The sequence below is a fragment of the Cetorhinus maximus genome, chromosome 12, assembly GCF_964194155.1.
Source record: "Cetorhinus maximus chromosome 12, sCetMax3.hap1.1, whole genome shotgun sequence".
Classification (NCBI taxonomy): Eukaryota; Metazoa; Chordata; class Chondrichthyes; order Lamniformes; family Cetorhinidae; genus Cetorhinus; species Cetorhinus maximus.
In genome coordinates this window covers 80,629,314-80,644,848 of record NC_135890.1, presented here as the reverse complement: position 1 = coordinate 80,644,848, position 15,535 = coordinate 80,629,314, and the positions used below count along the sequence as shown (strand labels likewise).

Below are 15,535 nucleotides of genomic sequence, written 5' to 3'. Positions count from 1 at the left end.
AAAGGTTGAATTGAATCAGGTAAAGGAGGAGCTGAATAAAGATGTTGGATTGTGTGATGATGGTTTTTGAAACAGGGTAAATTGTGAATGTTCTGCAAAAGGTGAAATGTTTTGAAAGTGTAAAATATGGAACGCTTCACGAATTTGCGTGTCATCCTTGCGCAGGGGCCATGCTAATCTTCTCTGTATCGTTCCAATTTTAGTGTATGTGCTGCCGAAGCGAGCACGAATCACCGCTGAGTATCAGCGCCTTATTAATGCTCAATATTCAACATGCTTTTTGGTTACACTAACTTCATTTCATCTGGTTAAGTTTTTTCAACGGTACATTAACGGTCTGCTACACAATAATACATCAAACAAATTGTGCTACCACCACAATGGGACTTTTACATGTTGGGCCTTAGAAACATACAAACTGACAGGAAAGCACATGTCCATGCAAAACATTCTGCTCGCCTACTTTACCCACCTCACAGCTCCCTCTTCGAACATGTTGGTGAAGTCAATCCATCCAGCATCAGGATGCAGCCAGACAGGCCATCAAGGGATCCCGTCAAACATTTCCAGGGTACTTAGCACACGGGTGCTCTTGGCTGAAACCACCTTGTCGTTTACCAACTATGTCTTTTCCAATGTCAGTCATCAAAGCTGCTGCCCTACTCAAGAGGCGTGCACATGGGTGCAAGAATCAGCAAAGAATTCTGCATGTCGGTCATCTCATAGCTGCTAGCAGAACTGACTTTCTGAAATATAGCAACAGCTTCACGAAAGGGAACGCAGCCCTATAGAAAGCTAAAAGCTCAACAACAGCCCTCACACATGAAAACAAGAGATTGATACACACTTTGTTACTTAGCTGGAGACATGATCCGCATAATCAACCAGTATTGAAGCAAATTGCTCATCCAATGAACATTTCAATGCATCTGGGACAGTAGTCCCAGTTAATCGGTGGACTTTTACCTTGTAATTAATCATGTCGACTAGATGACTTTAAGCATTTTGATCATTCAAAGAAGTAAATCTTTTAAAAGTACTAAACAAAATCTGAGCTAAAGTTACATTTTGGAAATGTATCCGACCAGCATTTAACAGAAAGTACCCATTCAGTCGAACAGCTATATATAATCCCACACACACACAACTCACAAAGTCAATTCACATTTCCTGGATCACTTCACAGGCACACTGTACCCCTGAACCTGTCACAGAGAAACTCTCATCTCCACTTCCAATTCAGTTAAACTGCTCTGAAGAAGCAAACTCCAATCGACTTCTCTCACCACAGATTCTGACAGACCAGTTCAGATTTTCCAGTATTTTCGGTTTCTATTTCACTTAAACTCCTATTCTTTTATTATTTTCTTGGATTAAAACGCAACTTCCATTCTCCAAATCTTATTCCACATCTTCCAGCACATTATGAACACCCATTTTCGCTATTCCGGCAAACATTACACCCTTTCCTGAACTTGAGTCAATCCATTTGAATGTGCTGTTCCCAGCACAACGCTCTGCTGGGGATTTGCTCCACAGCCTTGTTGTCCAGGAGCTTTTCTCTCCCACCGAATTCCCGACACGCCGACTTGTCTTTGCTGAGTTTTATCAGCCTTTTGTGTTTTGGTTCTAGATTTGCAGCATCTGTGATATTTTGCTCTTTTGTCATTCAATAAGTATCAAATAATTAATGTTTTAAATATCTCAAGTACCCGATTTCAAAGTGAGAAATCTGGACGTTCGACAAATCTGTGGAATGAAAAGGTTGAACTGAATCAGGTAAAGGAGGAGCTGAATAAAGATGTTGGATTGTGTGATGATGGTTTTTGAAACAGGGTAAATTGTGGATGTGCTGCAAAAGGTGAGATGTTTTGAAAGTGTAAAATATGGAACGCTTCTCGAATTTGCGTGTCATCCTTGCGCATGGGCCATGCTAATCTTCTCTGTATCGTTCCAATTTTAGTGTATGTGCTGCCGAAGCGAGCACGAATCACGGCTGAGTATCAGCGCCTTCTTAATGCCCAATATTCAACATGCTTTTTGGTTACACTGACTTCATTTCCTCTGGTTAAGTTTTTTTTTCAACGGTACATTAACGTTCTGCTACACAATAATACATCAAACAAATTGTGCTACCACCACAATGGGACTTTTACATGTTGGGCCTTCCAAACATACACACTGACAGGAAAGCACATGTCCATGCAAAGTATTCTGGTCGCCTACTTTACCCACCTCACAGCTCCCTCTTCGAACATGTTGGTGAAGTCAATCCATCCAGCATCAGGATGCAGCCAGACAGGCCATCAAGGGATCCCGTCAAACATTTCCAGGGTACTTAGCACACGAGTGCTCTTGGCTGAAACCACCTTGTCGTTTACCAACTATGTCTTTTCCAATGTCAGTCATCAAAGCTGCTGCCCTACTCAAGAGGCGTGCACATGGGTGCAAGAATCTGCAAAGAATTCTGCATGTCGGTCATCTCATAGCTGCCAGCAGAACTGACTTTCTGAAATATAGCAACAGCTTCACGAAAGGGAACGCAGCCCTATAGAAAGCGAAAAGCTCAACAACAGCCCTCACACATGAAAACAAGAGATTGATACACACTTTGTTACTTAGCTGGAGACATGATCCGCATAATCAACCAGTATTGAAGCACATTGCTCATCCAATAATCTTTTCAATACATCTGGGACAATAGTCCCAGTTAATCTGTGGACTTTTACCTTGTAATTAATCATGTCGACTAGATGACTTAAAGCATTTTGATCATTCAAAGAAGTAAATCTTTTAAAAGTACTAAACAACAATCTGAGCTAAATTTACAATTTGGATTTGTATCCGACCAGCATTTAACTGAAAGTAACCATTCAATCGCACAGCTATATTTAATCCCACACACACACAACTCACAAAGTCAATTCACATGTCCTGGATCACTTCACAGTCACACTGTACCCCTGAACCTGTCACAGAGAAACTCTCATCCCCTCTTCCAATTCAGTTAAACTGCTCTGAAGAAGCAAACTCCAATCGACTTCACTCACCACAGATTCTGACAGACCAGTTCAGATTTTCCAGTATCTTCGGTTTCTATTTCAGTTAAACTCCTATTCTTTTATTATTTTCTTGGATTCAAACGCAACTCCCATTCTCCAAATCTTATTCCACATCTTCCAGCACATTATGAACACCCATTTTCGCTTTCCCAGCAAACATTACACCCTTTCCTGAACTGGAGTCAATCCATTTGAATGTGCTGTTCGAAGCACAACGCTCTGCTGGGGATTAGCTCCACGGCGTTGTTGTCCAGGAGCTTTTCTCTCCCACCGAATTCCCGACACGCCGACTTGTCTTTGCTGAGTTTTATCAGCCTTTTGTGTTTTGATTCTAGATTTGCAGCATCTGTGATATTTTGCTGTTTTGTCAATCAATAAGTATCAAATAATTAATGTTTTAAATATCTCAAGTAACCGATTTCAAAGTGAGAAAGTTGGACGTTCGATAAATCTGTGGAATGAAAAGGTTGAATTGAATCAGGTAAAGGAGGAGCTGAATAAAGATGTTGGATTGTGTGATGATGGTTTTTGAAACAGGGTAAATTGTGAATGTTCTGCAAAAGGTGAAATGTTTTGAAAGTGTAAAATATGGAACGCTTCACGAATTTGCGTGTCATCCTTGCGCAGGGGCCATGCTAATCTTCTCTGTATCGTTCCAATTTTAGTGTATGTGCTGCCGAAGCGAGCACGAATCTCCGCTGAGTATCAGCGCCTTATTAATGCTCAATATTCAACATGCTTTTTGGTTACACTAACTTCATTTCCTCTGGTTAAGATTTTGTTCAACGGTACATTAACGTTCTGCTACGGAATAATACATCAAACAAATTGTGCTACCACCACAATGGGACTTTTACATGTTGGGCCTTCCAAACATACACACTGACAGTAAAGCACATGTCCATGCAAAACATTCTGCTCGCCTACTTTACCCACCTCACAGCTCCCTCTTCGAACATGTTGGTGAAGTCAATCCATCCAGCATCAGGATGCAGCCAGACAGGCCATCAAGGGATCCCGTCAAACATTTCCAGGGTACTTAGCACACGGGTGCTCTTGGCTGAAACCACCTTGTCGTTTACCAACTATGTCTTTTCCAATGTCAGTCATCAAAGCTGCTGCCCTACTCAAGAGGCGTGCACATGGGTGCAAGAATCAGCAAAGAATTCTGCATGTCGGTCATCTCATAGCTGCTAGCAGAACTGACTTTCTGAAATATAGCAACAGCTTCACGAAAGGGAACGCAGCCCTATAGAAAGCTAAAAGCTCAACAACAGCCCTCACACATGAAAACAAGAGATTGATACACACTTTGTTACTTAGCTGGAGACATGATCCGCATAATCAACCAGTATTGAAGCAAATTGCTCATCCAATGAACATTTCAATGCATCTGGGACAGTAGTCCCAGTTAATCGGTGGACTTTTACCTTGTAATTAATCATGTCGACTAGATGACTTTAAGCATTTTGATCATTCAAAGAAGTAAATCTTTTAAAAGTACTAAACAAAATCTGAGCTAAAGTTACATTTTGGAAATGTATCCGACCAGCATTTAACAGAAAGTACCCATTCAGTCGAACAGCTATATATAATCCCACACACACACAACTCACAAAGTCAATTCACATTTCCTGGATCACTTCACAGGCACACTGTACCCCTGAACCTGTCACAGAGAAACTCTCATCTCCACTTCCAATTCAGTTAAACTGCTCTGAAGAAGCAAACTCCAATCGACTTCTCTCACCACAGATTCTGACAGACCAGTTCAGATTTTCCAGTATTTTCGGTTTCTATTTCACTTAAACTCCTATTCTTTTATTATTTTCTTGGATTAAAACGCAACTTCCATTCTCCAAATCTTATTCCACATCTTCCAGCACATTATGAACACCCATTTTCGCTATTCCGGCAAACATTACACCCTTTCCTGAACTTGAGTCAATCCATTTGAATGTGCTGTTCCCAGCACAACGCTCTGCTGGGGATTTGCTCCACAGCCTTGTTGTCCAGGAGCTTTTCTCTCCCACCGAATTCCCGACACGCCGACTTGTCTTTGCTGAGTTTTATCAGCCTTTTGTGTTTTGGTTCTAGATTTGCAGCATCTGTGATATTTTGCTCTTTTGTCATTCAATAAGTATCAAATAATTAATGTTTTAAATATCTCAAGTACCCGATTTCAAAGTGAGAAATCTGGACGTTCGACAAATCTGTGGAATGAAAAGGTTGAACTGAATCAGGTAAAGGAGGAGCTGAATAAAGATGTTGGATTGTGTGATGATGGTTTTTGAAACAGGGTAAATTGTGGATGTGCTGCAAAAGGTGAGATGTTTTGAAAGTGTAAAATATGGAACGCTTCTCGAATTTGCGTGTCATCCTTGCGCATGGGCCATGCTAATCTTCTCTGTATCGTTCCAATTTTAGTGTATGTGCTGCCGAAGCGAGCACGAATCACGGCTGAGTATCAGCGCCTTCTTAATGCCCAATATTCAACATGCTTTTTGGTTACACTGACTTCATTTCCTCTGGTTAAGTTTTTTTTTCAACGGTACATTAACGTTCTGCTACACAATAATACATCAAACAAATTGTGCTACCACCACAATGGGACTTTTACATGTTGGGCCTTCCAAACATACACACTGACAGGAAAGCACATGTCCATGCAAAGTATTCTGGTCGCCTACTTTACCCACCTCACAGCTCCCTCTTCGAACATGTTGGTGAAGTCAATCCATCCAGCATCAGGATGCAGCCAGACAGGCCATCAAGGGATCCCGTCAAACATTTCCAGGGTACTTAGCACACGAGTGCTCTTGGCTGAAACCACCTTGTCGTTTACCAACTATGTCTTTTCCAATGTCAGTCATCAAAGCTGCTGCCCTACTCAAGAGGCGTGCACATGGGTGCAAGAATCTGCAAAGAATTCTGCATGTCGGTCATCTCATAGCTGCCAGCAGAACTGACTTTCTGAAATATAGCAACAGCTTCACGAAAGGGAACGCAGCCCTATAGAAAGCGAAAAGCTCAACAACAGCCCTCACACATGAAAACAAGAGATTGATACACACTTTGTTACTTAGCTGGAGACATGATCCGCATAATCAACCAGTATTGAAGCACATTGCTCATCCAATAATCTTTTCAATACATCTGGGACAATAGTCCCAGTTAATCTGTGGACTTTTACCTTGTAATTAATCATGTCGACTAGATGACTTAAAGCATTTTGATCATTCAAAGAAGTAAATCTTTTAAAAGTACTAAACAACAATCTGAGCTAAATTTACAATTTGGATTTGTATCCGACCAGCATTTAACTGAAAGTAACCATTCAATCGCACAGCTATATTTAATCCCACACACACACAACTCACAAAGTCAATTCACATGTCCTGGATCACTTCACAGTCACACTGTACCCCTGAACCTGTCACAGAGAAACTCTCATCCCCTCTTCCAATTCAGTTAAACTGCTCTGAAGAAGCAAACTCCAATCGACTTCACTCACCACAGATTCTGACAGACCAGTTCAGATTTTCCAGTATCTTCGGTTTCTATTTCAGTTAAACTCCTATTCTTTTATTATTTTCTTGGATTCAAACGCAACTCCCATTCTCCAAATCTTATTCCACATCTTCCAGCACATTATGAACACCCATTTTCGCTTTCCCAGCAAACATTACACCCTTTCCTGAACTGGAGTCAATCCATTTGAATGTGCTGTTCGAAGCACAACGCTCTGCTGGGGATTAGCTCCACGGCGTTGTTGTCCAGGAGCTTTTCTCTCCCACCGAATTCCCGACACGCCGACTTGTCTTTGCTGAGTTTTATCAGCCTTTTGTGTTTTGATTCTAGATTTGCAGCATCTGTGATATTTTGCTGTTTTGTCAATCAATAAGTATCAAATAATTAATGTTTTAAATATCTCAAGTAACCGATTTCAAAGTGAGAAAGTTGGACGTTCGATAAATCTGTGGAATGAAAAGGTTGAATTGAATCAGGTAAAGGAGGAGCTGAATAAAGATGTTGGATTGTGTGATGATGGTTTTTGAAACAGGGTAAATTGTGAATGTTCTGCAAAAGGTGAAATGTTTTGAAAGTGTAAAATATGGAACGCTTCACGAATTTGCGTGTCATCCTTGCGCAGGGGCCATGCTAATCTTCTCTGTATCGTTCCAATTTTAGTGTATGTGCTGCCGAAGCGAGCACGAATCTCCGCTGAGTATCAGCGCCTTATTAATGCTCAATATTCAACATGCTTTTTGGTTACACTAACTTCATTTCATCTGGTTAAGTTTTTTCAACGGTACATTAACGGTCTGCTACACAATAATACATCAAACAAATTGTGCTACCACCACAATGGGACTTTTACATGTTGGGCCTTAGAAACATACAAACTGACAGGAAAGCACATGTCCATGCAAAGTATTCTGGTCGCCAACTTTCCCCAACTCACAGCTCCCTCTTCGAACATGCTGGTGATCTCAGTCAATCCATCCAGCATCAGGATGCAGCCAGACAGGCCATCAAGGGATCCCGTCAAACATTTCCAGGGTACCTAGCACACGAGTGCTCTTGGCTGAAACCACCTTGTCGTTTACCAACTATGTCTTGTCCAATGTCAGTCATCAAAGCTACAGCCACACTCAAGAGGCGTGCACATGGGTGCAAGAATCAGCAAAGAATTCTGCATGTCGGTCATCTCATAGCTGCTAGCAGAACTGACTTTCTGAAATATAGCAACAGCTTCACGAAAGGGAACGCAGCCCTATAGAAAGCTAAAAGCTCAACAACAGCCCTCACACATGAAAACAAGAGATTGATACACACTTTGTTACTTAGCTGGAGACATGATCCGCATAATCAACCAGTATTGAAGCAAATTGCTCATCCAATGAACATTTCAATGCATCTGGGACAGTAGTCCCAGTTAATCGGTGGACTTTTACCTTGTAATTAATCATGTCGACTAGATGACTTTAAGCATTTTGATCATTCAAAGAAGTAAATCTTTTAAAAGTACTAAACAAAATCTGAGCTAAAGTTACATTTTGGAAATGTATCCGACCAGCATTTAACAGAAAGTACCCATTCAGTCGAACAGCTATATATAATCCCACACACACACAACTCACAAAGTCAATTCACATTTCCTGGATCACTTCACAGGCACACTGTACCCCTGAACCTGTCACAGAGAAACTCTCATCTCCACTTCCAATTCAGTTAAACTGCTCTGAAGAAGCAAACTCCAATCGACTTCTCTCACCACAGATTCTGACAGACCAGTTCAGATTTTCCAGTATTTTCGGTTTCTATTTCACTTAAACTCCTATTCTTTTATTATTTTCTTGGATTAAAACGCAACTTCCATTCTCCAAATCTTATTCCACATCTTCCAGCACATTATGAACACCCATTTTCGCTATTCCGGCAAACATTACACCCTTTCCTGAACTTGAGTCAATCCATTTGAATGTGCTGTTCCCAGCACAACGCTCTGCTGGGGATTTGCTCCACAGCCTTGTTGTCCAGGAGCTTTTCTCTCCCACCGAATTCCCGACACGCCGACTTGTCTTTGCTGAGTTTTATCAGCCTTTTGTGTTTTGGTTCTAGATTTGCAGCATCTGTGATATTTTGCTCTTTTGTCATTCAATAAGTATCAAATAATTAATGTTTTAAATATCTCAAGTACCCGATTTCAAAGTGAGAAATCTGGACGTTCGACAAATCTGTGGAATGAAAAGGTTGAACTGAATCAGGTAAAGGAGGAGCTGAATAAAGATGTTGGATTGTGTGATGATGGTTTTTGAAACAGGGTAAATTGTGGATGTGCTGCAAAAGGTGAGATGTTTTGAAAGTGTAAAATATGGAACGCTTCTCGAATTTGCGTGTCATCCTTGCGCATGGGCCATGCTAATCTTCTCTGTATCGTTCCAATTTTAGTGTATGTGCTGCCGAAGCGAGCACGAATCACGGCTGAGTATCAGCGCCTTCTTAATGCCCAATATTCAACATGCTTTTTGGTTACACTGACTTCATTTCCTCTGGTTAAGTTTTTTTTTCAACGGTACATTAACGTTCTGCTACACAATAATACATCAAACAAATTGTGCTACCACCACAATGGGACTTTTACATGTTGGGCCTTCCAAACATACACACTGACAGGAAAGCACATGTCCATGCAAAGTATTCTGGTCGCCTACTTTACCCACCTCACAGCTCCCTCTTCGAACATGTTGGTGAAGTCAATCCATCCAGCATCAGGATGCAGCCAGACAGGCCATCAAGGGATCCCGTCAAACATTTCCAGGGTACTTAGCACACGAGTGCTCTTGGCTGAAACCACCTTGTCGTTTACCAACTATGTCTTTTCCAATGTCAGTCATCAAAGCTGCTGCCCTACTCAAGAGGCGTGCACATGGGTGCAAGAATCTGCAAAGAATTCTGCATGTCGGTCATCTCATAGCTGCCAGCAGAACTGACTTTCTGAAATATAGCAACAGCTTCACGAAAGGGAACGCAGCCCTATAGAAAGCGAAAAGCTCAACAACAGCCCTCACACATGAAAACAAGAGATTGATACACACTTTGTTACTTAGCTGGAGACATGATCCGCATAATCAACCAGTATTGAAGCACATTGCTCATCCAATAATCTTTTCAATACATCTGGGACAATAGTCCCAGTTAATCTGTGGACTTTTACCTTGTAATTAATCATGTCGACTAGATGACTTAAAGCATTTTGATCATTCAAAGAAGTAAATCTTTTAAAAGTACTAAACAACAATCTGAGCTAAATTTACAATTTGGATTTGTATCCGACCAGCATTTAACTGAAAGTAACCATTCAATCGCACAGCTATATTTAATCCCACACACACACAACTCACAAAGTCAATTCACATGTCCTGGATCACTTCACAGTCACACTGTACCCCTGAACCTGTCACAGAGAAACTCTCATCCCCTCTTCCAATTCAGTTAAACTGCTCTGAAGAAGCAAACTCCAATCGACTTCACTCACCACAGATTCTGACAGACCAGTTCAGATTTTCCAGTATCTTCGGTTTCTATTTCAGTTAAACTCCTATTCTTTTATTATTTTCTTGGATTCAAACGCAACTCCCATTCTCCAAATCTTATTCCACATCTTCCAGCACATTATGAACACCCATTTTCGCTTTCCCAGCAAACATTACACCCTTTCCTGAACTGGAGTCAATCCATTTGAATGTGCTGTTCGAAGCACAACGCTCTGCTGGGGATTAGCTCCACGGCGTTGTTGTCCAGGAGCTTTTCTCTCCCACCGAATTCCCGACACGCCGACTTGTCTTTGCTGAGTTTTATCAGCCTTTTGTGTTTTGATTCTAGATTTGCAGCATCTGTGATATTTTGCTGTTTTGTCAATCAATAAGTATCAAATAATTAATGTTTTAAATATCTCAAGTAACCGATTTCAAAGTGAGAAAGTTGGACGTTCGATAAATCTGTGGAATGAAAAGGTTGAATTGAATCAGGTAAAGGAGGAGCTGAATAAAGATGTTGGATTGTGTGATGATGGTTTTTGAAACAGGGTAAATTGTGAATGTTCTGCAAAAGGTGAAATGTTTTGAAAGTGTAAAATATGGAACGCTTCACGAATTTGCGTGTCATCCTTGCGCAGGGGCCATGCTAATCTTCTCTGTATCGTTCCAATTTTAGTGTATGTGCTGCCGAAGCGAGCACGAATCTCCGCTGAGTATCAGCGCCTTATTAATGCTCAATATTCAACATGCTTTTTGGTTACACTAACTTCATTTCCTCTGGTTAAGATTTTGTTCAACGGTACATTAACGTTCTGCTACGGAATAATACATCAAACAAATTGTGCTACCACCACAATGGGACTTTTACATGTTGGGCCTTCCAAACATACACACTGACAGTAAAGCACATGTCCATGCAAAACATTCTGCTCGCCTACTTTACCCACCTCACAGCTCCCTCTTCGAACATGTTGGTGAAGTCAATCCATCCAGCATCAGGATGCAGCCAGACAGGCCATCAAGGGATCCCGTCAAACATTTCCAGGGTACTTAGCACACGGGTGCTCTTGGCTGAAACCACCTTGTCGTTTACCAACTATGTCTTTTCCAATGTCAGTCATCAAAGCTGCTGCCCTACTCAAGAGGCGTGCACATGGGTGCAAGAATCAGCAAAGAATTCTGCATGTCGGTCATCTCATAGCTGCTAGCAGAACTGACTTTCTGAAATATAGCAACAGCTTCACGAAAGGGAACGCAGCCCTATAGAAAGCTAAAAGCTCAACAACAGCCCTCACACATGAAAACAAGAGATTGATACACACTTTGTTACTTAGCTGGAGACATGATCCGCATAATCAACCAGTATTGAAGCAAATTGCTCATCCAATGAACATTTCAATGCATCTGGGACAGTAGTCCCAGTTAATCGGTGGACTTTTACCTTGTAATTAATCATGTCGACTAGATGACTTTAAGCATTTTGATCATTCAAAGAAGTAAATCTTTTAAAAGTACTAAACAAAATCTGAGCTAAAGTTACATTTTGGAAATGTATCCGACCAGCATTTAACAGAAAGTACCCATTCAGTCGAACAGCTATATATAATCCCACACACACACAACTCACAAAGTCAATTCACATTTCCTGGATCACTTCACAGGCACACTGTACCCCTGAACCTGTCACAGAGAAACTCTCATCTCCACTTCCAATTCAGTTAAACTGCTCTGAAGAAGCAAACTCCAATCGACTTCTCTCACCACAGATTCTGACAGACCAGTTCAGATTTTCCAGTATTTTCGGTTTCTATTTCACTTAAACTCCTATTCTTTTATTATTTTCTTGGATTAAAACGCAACTTCCATTCTCCAAATCTTATTCCACATCTTCCAGCACATTATGAACACCCATTTTCGCTATTCCGGCAAACATTACACCCTTTCCTGAACTTGAGTCAATCCATTTGAATGTGCTGTTCCCAGCACAACGCTCTGCTGGGGATTTGCTCCACAGCCTTGTTGTCCAGGAGCTTTTCTCTCCCACCGAATTCCCGACACGCCGACTTGTCTTTGCTGAGTTTTATCAGCCTTTTGTGTTTTGGTTCTAGATTTGCAGCATCTGTGATATTTTGCTCTTTTGTCATTCAATAAGTATCAAATAATTAATGTTTTAAATATCTCAAGTACCCGATTTCAAAGTGAGAAATCTGGACGTTCGACAAATCTGTGGAATGAAAAGGTTGAACTGAATCAGGTAAAGGAGGAGCTGAATAAAGATGTTGGATTGTGTGATGATGGTTTTTGAAACAGGGTAAATTGTGGATGTGCTGCAAAAGGTGAGATGTTTTGAAAGTGTAAAATATGGAACGCTTCTCGAATTTGCGTGTCATCCTTGCGCATGGGCCATGCTAATCTTCTCTGTATCGTTCCAATTTTAGTGTATGTGCTGCCGAAGCGAGCACGAATCACGGCTGAGTATCAGCGCCTTCTTAATGCCCAATATTCAACATGCTTTTTGGTTACACTGACTTCATTTCCTCTGGTTAAGTTTTTTTTTCAACGGTACATTAACGTTCTGCTACACAATAATACATCAAACAAATTGTGCTACCACCACAATGGGACTTTTACATGTTGGGCCTTCCAAACATACACACTGACAGGAAAGCACATGTCCATGCAAAGTATTCTGGTCGCCTACTTTACCCACCTCACAGCTCCCTCTTCGAACATGTTGGTGAAGTCAATCCATCCAGCATCAGGATGCAGCCAGACAGGCCATCAAGGGATCCCGTCAAACATTTCCAGGGTACTTAGCACACGAGTGCTCTTGGCTGAAACCACCTTGTCGTTTACCAACTATGTCTTTTCCAATGTCAGTCATCAAAGCTGCTGCCCTACTCAAGAGGCGTGCACATGGGTGCAAGAATCTGCAAAGAATTCTGCATGTCGGTCATCTCATAGCTGCCAGCAGAACTGACTTTCTGAAATATAGCAACAGCTTCACGAAAGGGAACGCAGCCCTATAGAAAGCGAAAAGCTCAACAACAGCCCTCACACATGAAAACAAGAGATTGATACACACTTTGTTACTTAGCTGGAGACATGATCCGCATAATCAACCAGTATTGAAGCACATTGCTCATCCAATAATCTTTTCAATACATCTGGGACAATAGTCCCAGTTAATCTGTGGACTTTTACCTTGTAATTAATCATGTCGACTAGATGACTTAAAGCATTTTGATCATTCAAAGAAGTAAATCTTTTAAAAGTACTAAACAACAATCTGAGCTAAATTTACAATTTGGATTTGTATCCGACCAGCATTTAACTGAAAGTAACCATTCAATCGCACAGCTATATTTAATCCCACACACACACAACTCACAAAGTCAATTCACATGTCCTGGATCACTTCACAGTCACACTGTACCCCTGAACCTGTCACAGAGAAACTCTCATCCCCTCTTCCAATTCAGTTAAACTGCTCTGAAGAAGCAAACTCCAATCGACTTCACTCACCACAGATTCTGACAGACCAGTTCAGATTTTCCAGTATCTTCGGTTTCTATTTCAGTTAAACTCCTATTCTTTTATTATTTTCTTGGATTCAAACGCAACTCCCATTCTCCAAATCTTATTCCACATCTTCCAGCACATTATGAACACCCATTTTCGCTTTCCCAGCAAACATTACACCCTTTCCTGAACTGGAGTCAATCCATTTGAATGTGCTGTTCGAAGCACAACGCTCTGCTGGGGATTAGCTCCACGGCGTTGTTGTCCAGGAGCTTTTCTCTCCCACCGAATTCCCGACACGCCGACTTGTCTTTGCTGAGTTTTATCAGCCTTTTGTGTTTTGATTCTAGATTTGCAGCATCTGTGATATTTTGCTGTTTTGTCAATCAATAAGTATCAAATAATTAATGTTTTAAATATCTCAAGTAACCGATTTCAAAGTGAGAAAGTTGGACGTTCGATAAATCTGTGGAATGAAAAGGTTGAATTGAATCAGGTAAAGGAGGAGCTGAATAAAGATGTTGGATTGTGTGATGATGGTTTTTGAAACAGGGTAAATTGTGAATGTTCTGCAAAAGGTGAAATGTTTTGAAAGTGTAAAATATGGAACGCTTCACGAATTTGCGTGTCATCCTTGCGCAGGGGCCATGCTAATCTTCTCTGTATCGTTCCAATTTTAGTGTATGTGCTGCCGAAGCGAGCACGAATCTCCGCTGAGTATCAGCGCCTTATTAATGCTCAATATTCAACATGCTTTTTGGTTACACTAACTTCATTTCATCTGGTTAAGTTTTTTCAACGGTACATTAACGGTCTGCTACACAATAATACATCAAACAAATTGTGCTACCACCACAATGGGACTTTTACATGTTGGGCCTTAGAAACATACAAACTGACAGGAAAGCACATGTCCATGCAAAGTATTCTGGTCGCCAACTTTCCCCAACTCACAGCTCCCTCTTCGAACATGCTGGTGATCTCAGTCAATCCATCCAGCATCAGGATGCAGCCAGACAGGCCATCAAGGGATCCCGTCAAACATTTCCAGGGTACCTAGCACACGAGTGCTCTTGGCTGAAACCACCTTGTCGTTTACCAACTATGTCTTGTCCAATGTCAGTCATCAAAGCTACAGCCACACTCAAGAGGCGTGCACATGGGTGCAAGAATCAGCAAAGAATTCTGCATGTCGGTCATCTCATAGCTGCTAGCAGAACTGACTTTCTGAAATATAGCAACAGCTTCACGAAAGGGAACGCAGCCCTATAGAAAGCTAAAAGCTCAACAACAGCCCTCACACATGAAAACAAGAGATTGATACACACTTTGTTACTTAGCTGGAGACATGATCCGCATAATCAACCAGTATTGAAGCAAATTGCTCATCCAATGAACATTTCAATGCATCTGGGACAGTAGTCCCAGTTAATCGGTGGACTTTTACCTTGTAATTAATCATGTCGACTAGATGACTTTAAGCATTTTGATCATTCAAAGAAGTAAATCTTTTAAAAGTACTAAACAAAATCTGAGCTAAAGTTACATTTTGGAAATGTATCCGACCAGCATTTAACAGAAAGTACCCATTCAGTCGAACAGCTATATATAATCCCACACACACACAACTCACAAAGTCAATTCACATTTCCTGGATCACTTCACAGGCACACTGTACCCCTGAACCTGTCACAGAGAAACTCTCATCTCCACTTCCAATTCAGTTAAACTGCTCTGAAGAAGCAAACTCCAATCGACTTCTCTCACCACAGATTCTGACAGACCAGTTCAGATTTTCCAGTATTTTCGGTTTCTATTTCACTTAAACTCCTATTCTTTTATTATTTTCTTGGATTAAAACGCAACTTCCATTCTCCAAATCTTATTCCACATCTTCCAGCACATTAT

General features: G+C 41.1%; 1 protein-coding gene and 9 non-coding genes across 10 annotated transcripts in view; all 10 read right to left on the bottom strand.

The window, feature by feature from the left end:
• LOC144687635 (synergin gamma-like) overlaps positions 1 to 15,535 on the bottom strand; it is a 450,053-nt gene that overhangs the window by 203,458 nt on the left and 231,060 nt on the right. The gene's annotated exons all lie outside the window — the stretch shown is intronic.
• On the bottom strand, positions 121 to 227 carry LOC144688062 (U6 spliceosomal RNA). The gene has a single exon (XR_013578271.1). It is a non-coding gene; the product is annotated as a U6 spliceosomal RNA (small nuclear RNA).
• Positions 1,881 to 1,987, bottom strand: LOC144688136 (U6 spliceosomal RNA). Its single transcript, XR_013578343.1, has one exon. It is a non-coding gene; the product is annotated as a U6 spliceosomal RNA (small nuclear RNA).
• LOC144688088 (U6 spliceosomal RNA) lies at positions 3,645 to 3,751 on the bottom strand. Its single transcript, XR_013578297.1, has one exon. It is a non-coding gene; the product is annotated as a U6 spliceosomal RNA (small nuclear RNA).
• Positions 5,407 to 5,513, bottom strand: LOC144688135 (U6 spliceosomal RNA). Its single transcript, XR_013578342.1, has one exon. It is a non-coding gene; the product is annotated as a U6 spliceosomal RNA (small nuclear RNA).
• LOC144688087 (U6 spliceosomal RNA) lies at positions 7,171 to 7,277 on the bottom strand. The gene has a single exon (XR_013578296.1). It is a non-coding gene; the product is annotated as a U6 spliceosomal RNA (small nuclear RNA).
• On the bottom strand, positions 8,935 to 9,041 carry LOC144688134 (U6 spliceosomal RNA). The gene has a single exon (XR_013578341.1). It is a non-coding gene; the product is annotated as a U6 spliceosomal RNA (small nuclear RNA).
• On the bottom strand, positions 10,699 to 10,805 carry LOC144688086 (U6 spliceosomal RNA). The gene has a single exon (XR_013578295.1). It is a non-coding gene; the product is annotated as a U6 spliceosomal RNA (small nuclear RNA).
• LOC144688133 (U6 spliceosomal RNA) lies at positions 12,461 to 12,567 on the bottom strand. The gene has a single exon (XR_013578340.1). It is a non-coding gene; the product is annotated as a U6 spliceosomal RNA (small nuclear RNA).
• On the bottom strand, positions 14,225 to 14,331 carry LOC144688085 (U6 spliceosomal RNA). Its single transcript, XR_013578294.1, has one exon. It is a non-coding gene; the product is annotated as a U6 spliceosomal RNA (small nuclear RNA).